General features: G+C 42.9%; 1 protein-coding gene across 1 annotated transcript in view; it reads right to left on the bottom strand.

The window, feature by feature from the left end:
- Positions 1-485: 485 nt before the first annotated feature.
- LOC118475024 (ATP synthase subunit a-like) overlaps positions 486-13,874 on the bottom strand; it is a 36,381-nt gene continuing 22,992 nt past the window's right edge. The window contains exon 1 of the mRNA XM_035963813.1: positions 486-13,874. This exon is cut by the window's right edge and continues 22,992 nt beyond it. The gene's annotated coding sequence lies outside the window, so the exon portion shown is untranslated.

Raw genomic sequence — 13,874 nt, 5'->3', positions numbered from 1 at the left:
GATTCAAACTCGTAGAATGACTTGACTTTCGAACAAGACTACGGCACTCCTTCCTCGAGAACTGCTTTCGCTTCCAGCTATTTAAGGCAAGACAAGAGCGGATCGGCTTTTCCTTGCTACAGAGGATTGAAGCTCTTTCCACACTGAAGATCGGATCCATTCCAGCTTCACTTCAACCTTGCCAGCTCTATTGCTGGGATTCCAGAAGTTATATTAATGGATTTGCCACCTGGCTCGCTTCAATGGATGAGTCGGGCTAGGGTGATGACTCGGGCTCGGGAGTTTCCAGTGAAGGAAAAGTCTCGTATTTCTTGATCTAGTTCCTACCATTTCTGATCCGGATCTAGCTAGATGAGTAGTTAGTTTGGGAAACAAGGGTGCCGAGCTGATGTGTTATCATATCATATTTGAAAGGAAGTCAGCTATTGAATCAGCAACTAGTCTGGTGTTGATACGCCGCGATGCCTTTGCTTCACAAAAGACACAGTGAAAGAAGCCCACATGCCCACTCTTCTTTCCCCCCCTCACCTCAACCGTATAGTAGATGGGTTTGGGGGGCCTCGGTTTCCTATGCCTACACCAGTGAATTTCTTTACCTCTTCGTACGCTCCCAATCGCAGATTTGAATAATCAAGTCGGTATGGGGCTGCTGCCTTTTGTTACTCCGGAAATATTGGCTTCGCCTGTACAGATTTTCTAGGGCCTGGGCGATTTTTACCCGCTTCTCGGCGCTCGCCGTTTCAAGGTGAAGATCCTCGTAAGTAGAGCGTAATGTGCTCTCCCTAGGGTTCCTATCTCGACAGGACCTTAGAACTGTTTTAATTCTTTTCTTTAAGAACGCAATGGATGGTACTTCAGGTTGCGCCCCATTTATGGGCGGCTCTGACTCTTTGCCATTGGCGTCTTGGCGGGACACTTTTTTCCGCTTATCATCATCCTCAGAATTAGGCGTAGCGGAAGCACTCGACGAGGCCTCTACGACAGCATGGGCTCTTCCCCGTTTCTGGCCGGACGATTCCATAAATACTTTGGTCAGAAGTAAGACCAAACCGAGAGTGAGTAGCATAGACATAGACAAGGATAGATTTGTGAATGAGACATAGTACTCACCAATATTCAGATCCAGAATTGGGTGAATTCCAAATTGATATTGATCCAACGGGCTGTTGAGATTAGGTAGGTTACCAAAATACCCTCTGCCTTGTTGGGCAATCAAGTAGTCCCAGTTGCCCTCGGCAGACATTCGGGCGTGCAGATCTTGTATTCTCTGACCAAAACAACTACGTCCCTGAGGTGTGTGAATCTCCTCGAGTAAGGAGCGCCAAAAAGCGTCGTAGTCCGCAATCGCACTCTCACGCCGGATACCAGAGAATAGATTCACACGGAAAGCGCTTATTTCCTGTACTGACGGGAGATTCAGGTTCCTCTCACGCAAGATACCTTCCATTTCTCTAAATAAGGGGAGGGCTCGGAGTACCCTATGCACATCCTCCACCGATTCCGATTCTCGATTTAGTGGGATTCCAGGCATCCCACGAGTTGCAATCATAATGGGTTTACTACTTGATAATAGCATTTTTCTATCCGTTAATAAAAATATCATCGTACTTGACAATTCCATCTTTTTCAGCTCTGCTCCCAAAAGAGAAAGGAGACTAGACTGATCCATTCTTGACGTCGGCGTTGGTTTTTCCAACGAAACGAAAAAAAGAACATTCGAACAAATAGACTTGATTCCATGACAAAACAAAATGCTAGTTCTAACGAACAGCGTTTGTCCCATCGACTTTACTTTGGCCAATGATACTACTACTACTATATACTATATACTATATACTATATACTATATACTATATACTATATACTATACGCGTTTTCTGAGGAGCAACATGAGACTTGATTTTCCTATAGTCTGGCTACTATACTATACTATAGAACCCTGGGCCATGTTTCCCGAGAGAGACTGCCTTCTCTCAGGCCAGCAGTCTTATACTTATAGTCGACTGCTCTATGACGATCTGACCTCTTTCCTGGGCTCTGCTCGCTCGTCTACGCTCCGACCAATTCAGTCAAAATCGAAAAAACGATGTTTCGTCTAAGAATAAGAAATAGTAGTAGTAGTAAAAAAGTGCACTTTTTCCATATATTTCGAGGGATCCCTATCTTTATCTCTATCCACAGAGATACCTATCTATTCTATTCTATATAGAGAGAGATTTTTCTAAAAATTGATCTAGACTATCCTCTCCTCTATCCGGATAGATATGTCCCTATGAGCGACTAGGCCGATCTTTTTTTATATGTTTTGGCCACGTCCGTTTCCGCTCCGAAGAGGAAGGTTTGGATCTTTCAATCTTATGTCGTGAGGGATGTGACCTATGTTAGGTCCATAAGATACCACAGCTTTTAGTGTTCTATGATTCACCTCCGAATAATGAGTAGGTAGTTCGATCCTTTTGATTCTTATCTTCCTAGTAATAGTAAACGGGGATCCGGAGCAATAGGTCGAATTTCTATATAATTTGTTTGTGTAAACAAAAGGGCTTATTGCTCTTTTTCGGTTTTCGTTTTCCTCGATAACTTTGAGGATCTCCTCTACCCCTTCCTCTTCCTCCTTCCTTCTTTTCCATAAGAAGAAGTATTTGAAATGAAACAAATTCCTCTTCATTCTGTTGTGCTCAGCGAAGGAACTGCCTAAGCATACTTTTGCGGATCCAAACTTCTTTGTTCTTTCTAAGTCTTCTTCTTGCATATAAGAACGCAACTCTTGCAAAAACCCGGATTTTAGTAGTAAGCGGCATCCCCTCTGAGTTGTGAGTAAGCGGAACCATTCTGTTTTTGTTCTTCTCCAGATTCTGACCGGTAGGAATTTGCCTATGATTTTTCCAACTGATATGTCGATATAGAAAGATCTCCTTATTTCTTCACCGCGGGTTCTCGCGTCATTTTCTTTAAAAGATATTAGATCACCATGGGAAACTTTAAAATGAGTAATGGTTACCAGTCCATTATTCAAACAAACCCTTCGATGACTTATCGGCTGCCTTGCTTGAGGAAGAGTGTCACTAAAACGGAGACGAACCGGAATCACGTCCGATCTTGTTTCTTGATTGAGTAAAAAAGGGATATATGAAGTTCGTTCTCTTCCTCTGTGCATCTCCCTTATGGGTAAATCCCCATAATAAAGGGACAACTTTCGTGTAGTTTGTGATTTGATGTTACTGTTTAGATTTTCTCTCTGAGAAAGATTTCTTTTAATGGATCTCCTCTTGTTCCTCAATCTTCGGAGAATGCGGCGTTGGATTAGAGAAAGTTCTCTGTTCCGAACATTTCCTGGAAGTAGACGGCACGTTTTAAATCTTAATGCAGGCATATTTCGTTGAATCAGTCTTTTTCGCCACATCGCGTATAAAGGGAATCGAACCCAACTCTTCCACGAACCCCCCACGAATGGTCCTCCCTTAACTCAATGAACTTTGAGAATTCCTTTGCCTAGTTTTTTTCTTTTCAGTTCTCATAAGTCCTTGATATACTAGCCTCAATACTTGACCGACTGCGTCACAGTGCTCAGGTAAAGTGGCAGTGGTTGAAAGCGAGCGGAAACGTCAGTGTTTTCTGTGCGTTACGATAGTAGTGGTGAAAGAAAATCCAATTCAAATATCTCAACGTAAAAGGAAAATCGTTTCACTTTGATTTGAAAAGAAAGACTCCAGCTAGCTATATGAGATCGAACTTCTTCCATCACTCTATCTACGATATTCATTGCACCATGATTGAAGGCCTACGCATCTTCTTTCGGGTATTTCTTATTGGTTGACATAAATTATAGACACCGTGGGGACGTCATCTAGACAAAAAGGGAAACGATTTATGATAGATTACCATCAATCCCATCTTATGGTGTTACACCCATGGACTAAAGATACTAGTCTTCCTACATTGCATCTATTGGGTTGAGAGAGGATCTCCTTTCTCCTAAAAATCCTCCTTGTCCATGATACTTACTTGCAATCAATTCATAGTCTTCCCAAGTAGCTTCTAGGTTGGACCAATGAATGAGCACTTGTGGTACCGCTGCATTTCTGGAACGGCTACTGCCTACATAACTTGTCTTCCTCTTTTCAAGGAAGTCAGTATCAGACCATATGTAGTTCTCGTCTCGAGGGTCTTACTTCCTTTTTCCCGGACCAAAGAAAAGAGATAATTTATTAGCCTTCTCACATGGACATAAAGACACGAGTTAATCATTCGCATGCAGCCTCACATAAACAACAAATAACAAGCGCATGCAGCCTCACATAAACAACAAATAACAACGCGCACAAGCTTAACACTCATATATTTTTTTAGATAATATGGACATAAGATTCCCCTCTTACCCCTAACTAACGATTATGCTGCTCTCGTCCTGTTTTTCCATACTTCCCGCAGCGCAAGAAAAAGAAAAACTAGAAATAGGAACAAACCGAGACCGAGAGCGAGAGCGAGAGGGTGAATGCCAAATTGATCCAAAGGACTCTCCGCTAAATGCATCGCAGCGAAATTTGCCGCTAAATTCTCATTCGCTAGCTCAGCTATTCCGTACTTGAAGGCTTCACTTTCAGTGCCATTTGCTACTAAATCCCGGAGCTGTGATCGAAGAAATCCTATATTAGCACTCCCCCCATGTATTCGTTCGGCTGCAACTAGAATCTCTTGGTGATCCCTGCCGGGCATTAATTTGGCCATTTCCTCGCGTATAGCCCCTTGATATTCTACGACCCTTTCATCGGTCGGGTTTGGGGATGGCCGATTTACGGACGAAGAGGAAGAGGGAGTACCACTGTCCGTTAAGAATACTCCTTTCACGGAAGAAGGGGATGGCTGGTTCACAGAAAAGGATGCTAATGGCGAGGGTTGATTGACAGAGGAAGAGGATGCTAATGGCGATGGTTGATTGACAGAGGAAGAGGACGAGGGAGTCCCAAAAGAAATGAATCCTTCTGAAGAAGAAGGACTATGAGAGTGTAGACTAGAATTGCAAGACAAAAAAGACGATGAACTGGTGCTACTGGCACTCCCTCCCGAAAGATCACCCATTTTATTTCTGATATCCAACATGAGAAGATCTTCTGGTCTAGAATTAGTCGTTTTTTGCATTTCTTTATTTGGTTGGGAAAGGAAAGAAGAGATCGCGAACCGCGCCCACACAATCTCTTACACAGCAACACTGCTTGTCAAGTTAAGTAGCGACCTGCATACAGGGGACCCCCTCGTGCCCCACCCCAAGGGCTGACTCTTCTTTCATTACATACGATTTTTGTTACTGATCAAATTTGATTAATGGATGTCTCAGAAGACAGGCTTTCTCCGACAAGAAAGATGAGAGGAACCGTGGAGTTGGACCAATACGTTGGAATAGATAGCTCTGTTGCTTACTTTCAAGCTTTAGATAGCTCTGTTTGTTACAAGCAAAGAAGAAAAGATATAGCTTTAGTTTTACACCAGCTACGCCCTTCCCCATTGCAACGTTGTTGGTTTTCGTTTTATTTTTGGATCCATGCAAGCCATTTCCTGTTGATAGGAAGGCAGAGTAACAAGTTGATTTCGAGTACCATACCTCCTTTCCGGTTCACAGACAGATCGAGGGTCACACCTTACACTTGCGTCACCTGCCTGCCCTTCTCGGTTTAATTGAATAAGACCTAGGACCAAGGATGCATTTTTTGAATGGAGTCTTCTCTCTAAATATTTCCGGGAAATATACCGGGTCAAACCTTCCGAGCTAACTGGACCCTACCCTTTTTCAGAGAATCATTCCTCCCCCACTCTCTGCCCTTCTAAAAAGAAAATGCATTCCTTCGCACTGTGCTTGACTTTCGCTCTTATAGCACTCTTTTCCTTAATGCCTGTTGGCTCTAGCACTGTGCTCTTTGCTTCTAGTCTCGCTAGCTATGAAACTTCCACTGAAAAAGAAGAATTTCCACGCCCACCAACTGCAGAAGCTCAATCAATGGCCACTACCGACAAGGGGACAATAGAGCTGCATTGAACACGCATCCAGCACCTCGAGTCACTACCAACCAGAAAACGAGCGATATAGGAGGTAGACTGCCCGCTCCACAACGAGTGAAGAGTGCCGTAGAGCTGGAGACATATCCTTCCTGAAAGCCAATCGATCTGATCTGTTGGATAGTGCCTGAAAAGCTATTCCTCGCTAGCGCTGTCTTGTCTGTTCCTGTTCTGGATTGGGGCACGGGCTTTCTGTAGATTGGGAATTGCTGCTTCAACAATAGGAGCACAGGGCTAACGCCTCTTTGTTTAGGTTTTAGAAAAGTAGAAAGGAGAAAATTGGACTTTCAGAACTAATAACTATATTCTTTGTCTGATTTCTTTAATTGTCCGAGTTCTCTCATTAATGAGTTGGCTCGGCCATCATCAAGTAGTGAATCCCCTCTCGGGGAAGTCCCATTTCTTTCTGAACGGGAGTCGGAGTTTCTACAAATTGTATTGGAAGTGGTATTTGTAGATTGTGTCAGTGTTTAGCCAAGATGTCTCCCTTTGCGAAACGAATCCAAGGGCGGAGTGTTATCGCTTGCGTCGGTCCCACCCACCCTTGGGAGGGCCCGCCGGCCTTATCCTTATCCTTATAGTGATCTCGCTTTGAAAAGAGGACTTTCATAACAAGTGGAGTCGTCTTGTGGGTATCAACAAGAAAAACCCTTCTCACATAAGAGCTCAAGAATAGATGCCTTGCCCCGAGAACAGGGATTTGAACCATTGGACTTTTCTAGCTGTCCTGCCACTGGGTTCCAAGTTCGTACGTAGTCTAGTCCATTTCTAGGCAGGAATTGCATTTTATGACATTGGCCCGTTCCTCAATACAATAGTTCCGTAGTGCCAGGTGGGAAGCATCCTTCTTTGAATATGATGATGGGCTCCCCGGTTTCAAAGATAATAAACCTATAGTTATATTACTTGCGTGTTGGTAAGGCGGCTAAGGTTCTTACGTATCATAGTTTAGTTCCTTGTTTGTCTAAGAGGAGTTCATATAGCCAGTCCAGTATGGAACCAGATCCGGATATCCGTACTTTTGGTGGTGCGGTTCAGAGCAGAGGAGAGGTTCGGTAGGTTGACAAGAAAGTGCGCCGCTAGCTTTTGTGTGTTCACACAAGGTCAGAAGGAACCTCCGAGTGGATCCAACAAAGAATCGATTCTATGCCTTCTCTTTCAGTGTTCGTAGGGCTGGAAATTATACACGCTGGTAACTAGTAAGCTGGAATAGTCAGGTTAGGAATGGAAAAGAAGGAAGGAGGAAGCGAGTTCTCTACTCTAGTGAAGCTAGTGCTAGTTCTGTACTCTAGTTCAGTCCCCAAGGCGCGAGTGAAGCCCTTCTCCATACCTTCGATAAACTACTTGCCTCATGGAAGTTCAAGTTCTCTTTCATAGAATGACTGGCTTTACATATCTCCTTATTCGTAGGAAATGAATGGGCAGCAACTTAGAACCGAAACCGGAAGGCAAGAAACCGAGCTATTCAAGAGAGATCCGGCACATCACAAGATAACGAAACAACTTGGAAAGCTAGTTCGGAAAGTTCACCTATGAAAGCCCTACTCAATATTGCCTCGGGCCAGGTCAATAGATGAACACATAGAAGTGAGTAGAAAAAGCAAACTTTAGTGAATGAATGCGATCTAGACCCTGCAACTAGACCGAGCAAGAGGAAAGGAATGCGATCCTCAAATAAAAGAATCTATCTAGCACTAGCAGCAAGGAATGAGATAGAACCTCGAGCAAGAGATATGAGCGTTGATCTGATCTTATGAGAATACTGCGGCACTCTTTTGGTTCTTCTGATTTCTAGTCTAGTTTCCTTTCCTTAAGGGACAGGGCGGCGTAGAGCTGAGGAGAGAGACAGATGGATGGCAGATGTGAATGAATTGCAATATGCATGCTGCCTGCCACCGAGGAGTAGTAGTATTGATGCCAGTGTGGAAGAGTTCGCTGGATCATTCTACCGGAGTCAATCAGTTTGATTCGTAACAAATGAGATTAGTTCACGTATAACGAGCATAAAGACGAATCTAACCGCTAGTTACTCTACTCATTGGCTCCATCCCGTTTTTGAGGCCTTCTCTTTTTCGTGATCTGGGCCATAAATCAATGGTGCCGCAGTCTATGAAGCAAGAATGGCCAATGACATACGCTATGGAAGCCGTAAACCTGGATTGGAAAGCGGAGATTCTTCTGAGAGAACTGGAACTCTGACCCAAGGCAAGACTTGACTTCTCTGATCATCCCTTCCCTGGCGCCTGAGCCCGGCAATAACAATAGCAGACAGGTCAGTTGTTCAAGTCCGTCTGGTTGATAGGTCAGCTCAGTATAGAATCTTGTATGGTAGTCCAGTAATGACCAGGCAAGTGAACCGGCTTGAGAGACGTAAGAACCGGGAGAACACAGGACGCACGGAAAACTTTCCTGCTCGAGTAACAGAGTCTTGGCTGGCGGAGTTGGAGAAGGGGCACCGACCAGAAGCTAGACAGAAGAATGACCTTATTTTCCTTTACTCTCCATTCCATTTGTCCTTCAACCGGATTAATGGTCAACGACATTTACAGCCTTTCCTTCACACAAGGTTTTTAATCCATCTCCCCTGCTTAGGACAGTAAGGGGAAGTAGCGATATTCCGATTCCTTCGTGGGGAATCAACGAAGGGTCCAGCTGCTTTAGTACTTAAGTTAACGCCCCAGCCCTTATCCAGAAGGTAGATGCGGTAAGCCAACTCCTATCCTTCTTGCGGAAAGGGCATTCAATGCCATCTGAATTCCCTTCCTTGCTTCGAGGAGCAGGTCGAATAGTCAAAGAAGGGGATGGCTAATTCCAGGAATAGAGTAGCATTCTCAGGCACTACCCTCAGTTGCAGCCTCAGTCCATATAAAACAGTCAATCTACCAGCAGCAGAGGCTGCAGATACATGTCCACCACCTGTTTATCTACTACCATAAGCGGGAGCAGTTGCAGGTAAAGAGTGTTGTGAGGGCTTTCATTTGCGCGTTAAGGGCAGTTTCTGTTATAGCACTAGAAATCAGTGCCGTTAGTCCCTTCTCGAACAGCAGTTTTAGCAATTGAATCAGCTGTTTCCTAATAGACTAGGCTGTTAGCAGGATTTGCAGGCGAGACAGATGAGGAGGCATAGAAGGAGCAATTCCATTATGTGCTAAAGGCTGCGGAATAAGAGCTCTTAGTCCTTTCGGCGTAGAGAACGAATCCTCTGTTGCAAGAAGAAGGGCAATGCCGATTGTAAGGTTAAGTATTACGTACGTCAAAACCAGTCAGTGACTCATTTAAGTGTTGTGCGAAAAGGTAGCCTTTTGGCAACTGCAACCATCCATAGCGAGCGACGGAAGATCAATAGGCTGTTTTTTCATAAGTTGATAAAAGGAGAGAGCAGCTTAATGAGAGAAGTAGCAGTGAGGGCGCTAAGCAGGTGTCAAGTTAATTGGTCTGAGAGCCAAGCCAGCTTTCAATTTCAAGTAGTAAAAAGCAGGCATTAAAGTAGGTGAGTAAGTCAAGTTCTCTATATGCTTGAAGCTGATACGCGCCTTTGTTGCCTTCTGTCTTCTTCCCTTTGGTAGTTCTGTTTCCAGCTGAGGAATTGGAATAAATAAGTAAGGCTAACTAAAAGAGAGAAGAGGGTCTACAGTCATTCTATCTCAACACTGAAGAATAAGACGTCTATCCTTACTCTTGCATTAAATAGAATAATCAGAAAGGGAGGGTAGTATAGATTTGAATCAAGCTTCAATTCCAACTAAAGATGAATCTTTGAACTATCTGAAGGGAGCACTTATTAAATACAGCGACATAAATAATTTAGAAATACCCAAGATGGGTCGACGTTCAAAAAGACGCTATCAGTCATATATCCCTGTCGATAAAACAGAAATGAAAAACAAAACTCTATTTTTTGTTGCTGATCTAGAAACTCTTTTATTAAAAAGACGAGACACGGATGTCGACAAAACTCACGTGCCCTACGCAGGGGGGTATATGATGGTTGATATGGAAAAGCGGGTTAACGCGGAGCATATTACGACGTTCTATGCACATGACTACTCAAAAGTGTGCCAGGATTTTCACGATATGAGTGAAAAGATGCTCACAGAGATGATTAATAGAATAGTAAAGGATGTTCAAAGAAGAGGAAGTTCAATGGTTGTATACTTTCACAATTTATCTCAGTTCGACGGTATTATGATACTCTCTTTTTTAACTAAAAGTTATAAAAACTGTCATATAGAGCCCATCATGAGAAACGACTGTATTTATTCCATAAAACTGTATAAGGTATCCAAAAATGGGGATAAAAGGCTTGTTTTAACGTTCATGGATTCGTACCTCCTGTTGAAAGTAAAGCTCGCTGATCTAGCCAATAGTTTTTGCCCAGAATTGGGGGGGAAGGGATCTTTCGATCACCAGAATGTCACCGTTGATAAACTACCTAGTATTAGGGAAGACTCTTTAACTTATCTTAAACAAGATATTCTAATAACAGCTGCTGTTATGCAACGCGCTAAAGCCATTATTTGGGAAGAGTATGGGATTGATATCCTGAAAGTATTAACAATATCAGCATTGGCCCTAAAAATATTTAGACGTGTTTACTATAAGGATGATGATGATAATCGCATCTACATTCCTGACGATAATGAGGCTCAATTTATTAGGGAAGGCTACTACGGTGGTCACACGGACGTGTATAAGCCATACGGGGAGAATTTGTATTATTATGATGTAAATTCTCTATACCCCTCATCTATGCTAGATGATATGCCTATAGGCAAGACCCGCTGGGTTAGTGATCTAGGATCAAAGAAATCAAAGATTGTGTTGAATGATATGTTTGGGTTCATTAGAGCTTTTATAATTTGTCCTAAGCATATTAAAAAGCCTCTTCTACCTTATAAAAAGGATGATGGTACGATAATCTTCCCCACGGGGAGATTTCTCGGTGTTTATTTTTCTGAGGAGCTTAAGTATGCAGTAAGTTTGGGCTACAAAGTATACCCGATCTGTGGATATATCTTTGATAGAAAGGAATCACCATTCAAGCGTTTTGTGTACGACATCTACAGCAAAAGGCTTGATGCTAAGGCTAAAGGGGAGAAAGCTCTGGATTTCATCTATAAAATCACCATGAACAGTCTCTACGGGAGGTTCGGGATCAGCCCCGAAAGCACAACGACTCAAATTGTTTCTACAGAAGAAAGTAGAAAATTAGCTCTCTATAATGATGGGTTTGTTCAAAGTTATGAGCTTAGTTCAGACAAGTGCCTAGTAACATGCAAAAATGTCAGAAGTTTGGATTTACTGAAGCTTAGTTCAGACCGCCCTACTTATGCTGCTGTTCAAATATCGGCCGCTGTCACGGGTTATGCCCGCATAAGAATGCACCCATTCATTTCGAGGGATGACTGCTATTACACGGATACGGACTCAGTCGTTGTTGAGAGGGAACTTCCTGAAGAAGAGGTATCACCTACCGCTTTGGGTAAGTTTAAGCATGAGCACTTTGTCGAATATGGCATCTTTTTAGCACCTAAGTCCTATATGCTTAAGGCATCTAGTGTGGACCAACCCATAATAAAGTTTAAAGGAGCGGGTAAAGATGAGGCTGATGAAGAATGGTTCATCAACCAGCTAGCTGACCCTAGGGCTAAAAAAGTGATTTCATATGTCCGAAAGTTCAGTAGAAACTTCCGTGAACTGTTGGTTCAAGAGAAAATGTGTAAGTATACCATGGGGTTAGAAAGTAAAAAGAGGGAGTATGTGTTCGACAAAAATGGAGTATGGGTTGATACTAAGCCCTGCCATATAGGTGACTTTGATGTGAAAAGTATCAATCCGACCTCCTATCGGATAATTATGAATTTGTTAGAGGAGAATGAAGATCTCCGAAATGAATTTTCTAATTCGGAAATCATGATTGCTAATCGGGAGATTCAAGCTGATGCTGCTAAAAAGAGGAAAGCCTCTAAGCTAAGAGGAAAGCCTCTAAGAGGGGGAGACACCCCTTCTCATATTGAAGAATAGGCATGGAATGCATTCCCGAGCTCTATAGTATAGACCATTGCTGAAACAAGATATGAATGAACAATTACAACCGCTTCTCAAGCTAATACCAAACAGAGCCCGAAACCACTCAAGTAAAGCACAAGCTGAAACCAACGAACCTGTGCAGGCTAGGCCACCTTTACTAGTCAGCTACAAAACAGAGGAATAGCGAGGCACCTTCCCGGAAACCAGATATGATCCAACCTTTCACTTACAAGAGTCAAGCCAAGGAGAAGGCTAAACCCATTTCTGTATATGATCCGCCAGGTCATGTCATGTCTTGTGTCAAACAGATCATTAGTTGTGATCTTTGGTAATTGTCTTGTACAGCACAGTACAGACGAAGATCAATACATCGGATTCCTTCTTGTCTGATTGGAAGGGATGGATTGTGCTTTGGCTCATGTACTCTATAAGGGTTAGTAAACCAGGGAATGCCTTTGATTATCTTTTTGACTTTCTATAAGGGTCTTGTTATGTCCTTTGTCTCTCTCTCTGCTCTATAAGGGTCTTGTTTAGTGGTATACTCTTTGATCCTTACTCTATTTACTACGCAAATAAATTGTTCGTTTGCGGTGATAAATGAAGAATCTGGGTTCGCCATTCGGTCAAGAGGAAGAGTCAAGTAGTAGGTGTGGCTGCTCACGGCACCCCCGGCACGGTTCTTTAGGTCGATGAATCGAATCTTCCATCCAATACGCTAGGCTAGTTTCTTTCCACAACTCTCGTTCTTTACACGACTGATTGGCTGCTTGGCCGGATCTGGATCACTGCTTTAGGTATTAGTACTATGGCATTCAACCTAAATGGTTTCAATTTCAACCAATCTGTAGTTGATAGCCAAGGTCGCGTTATTAATACTTGGGCTGATATCATCAACCGTGCTAATCTTGGTATGGAGGTAATGCACGAACGTAATGCTCACAACTTCCCTCTAGACCTAGCAGCTCTTGAAGTTCCATCTCTTAATGGATAAGGTTTTTATCCTAAACATATAGGAAGGAAAGCCGGGTTCTTTTATGAGGAAGAAGCAGTGCACGATTGTGCACCAATGCGCCATAAGAGCTAGCTTTGCAAAAAGGAATTCTATTTCCACTCAAGACAAAAAGGTTATCCCTTTACCGCCAAGTATGAACTGAAACTCTTATTTCTGGTTTTCACAATAAATATAGAATTACCTAGAACAATACCAGACGTATAATAACACACCTACAAGGACAACCACACCGAATGCCAGGTATCTAGGATTGTCACTATCGTCACTATCTTCTTCACTCCCACTACCTTCTTCTTCACAGCCACCACCTTCTTCTTTACAGCTACTATCCACCCCCTCTTTACAGGCACTACCTTCTTTACTGCTAGCATATTCTATAGTGGCATTCTCCTCTACAGAATCTATGGTATGATCACCATCAGAGCATTTCCCCCAGAATTCGAATTTATCCGACAATTCCTCTTCTCTCAACTTTCTATCCAAGCAATCCGTTAAAGCCGTCCTTTCCACAACCGCATCATAAGCTTCTAAGATTGATGTACTAATCACTTCCTCGTATGGAATCCATACGAATAATTTACGAACTTTGAATAAATCAATAATCAATTCTATATCAAGATAGTGCGGGTCCACAGATATGAAATCTGGTGCGCTCTCAGTATAACAGTACCACACTGTTACATAAGTACCTAATCTAACTAGTGCAAAGATGTTCCCATAGACATACCTAACACTGTTGTCTGATTGTGATGTCACCACGTGTACTAAACATTGCAATACT

The sequence above is a fragment of the Zea mays genome, unplaced genomic scaffold (assembly GCF_902167145.1).
Source record: "Zea mays cultivar B73 unplaced genomic scaffold, Zm-B73-REFERENCE-NAM-5.0 scaffold_383, whole genome shotgun sequence".
NCBI classification, from domain to species: Eukaryota; Viridiplantae; Streptophyta; class Magnoliopsida; order Poales; family Poaceae; genus Zea; species Zea mays.
Note: the sequence above shows the minus strand (reverse complement) of the source record. Positions and strands in the feature narration are given on the sequence as shown.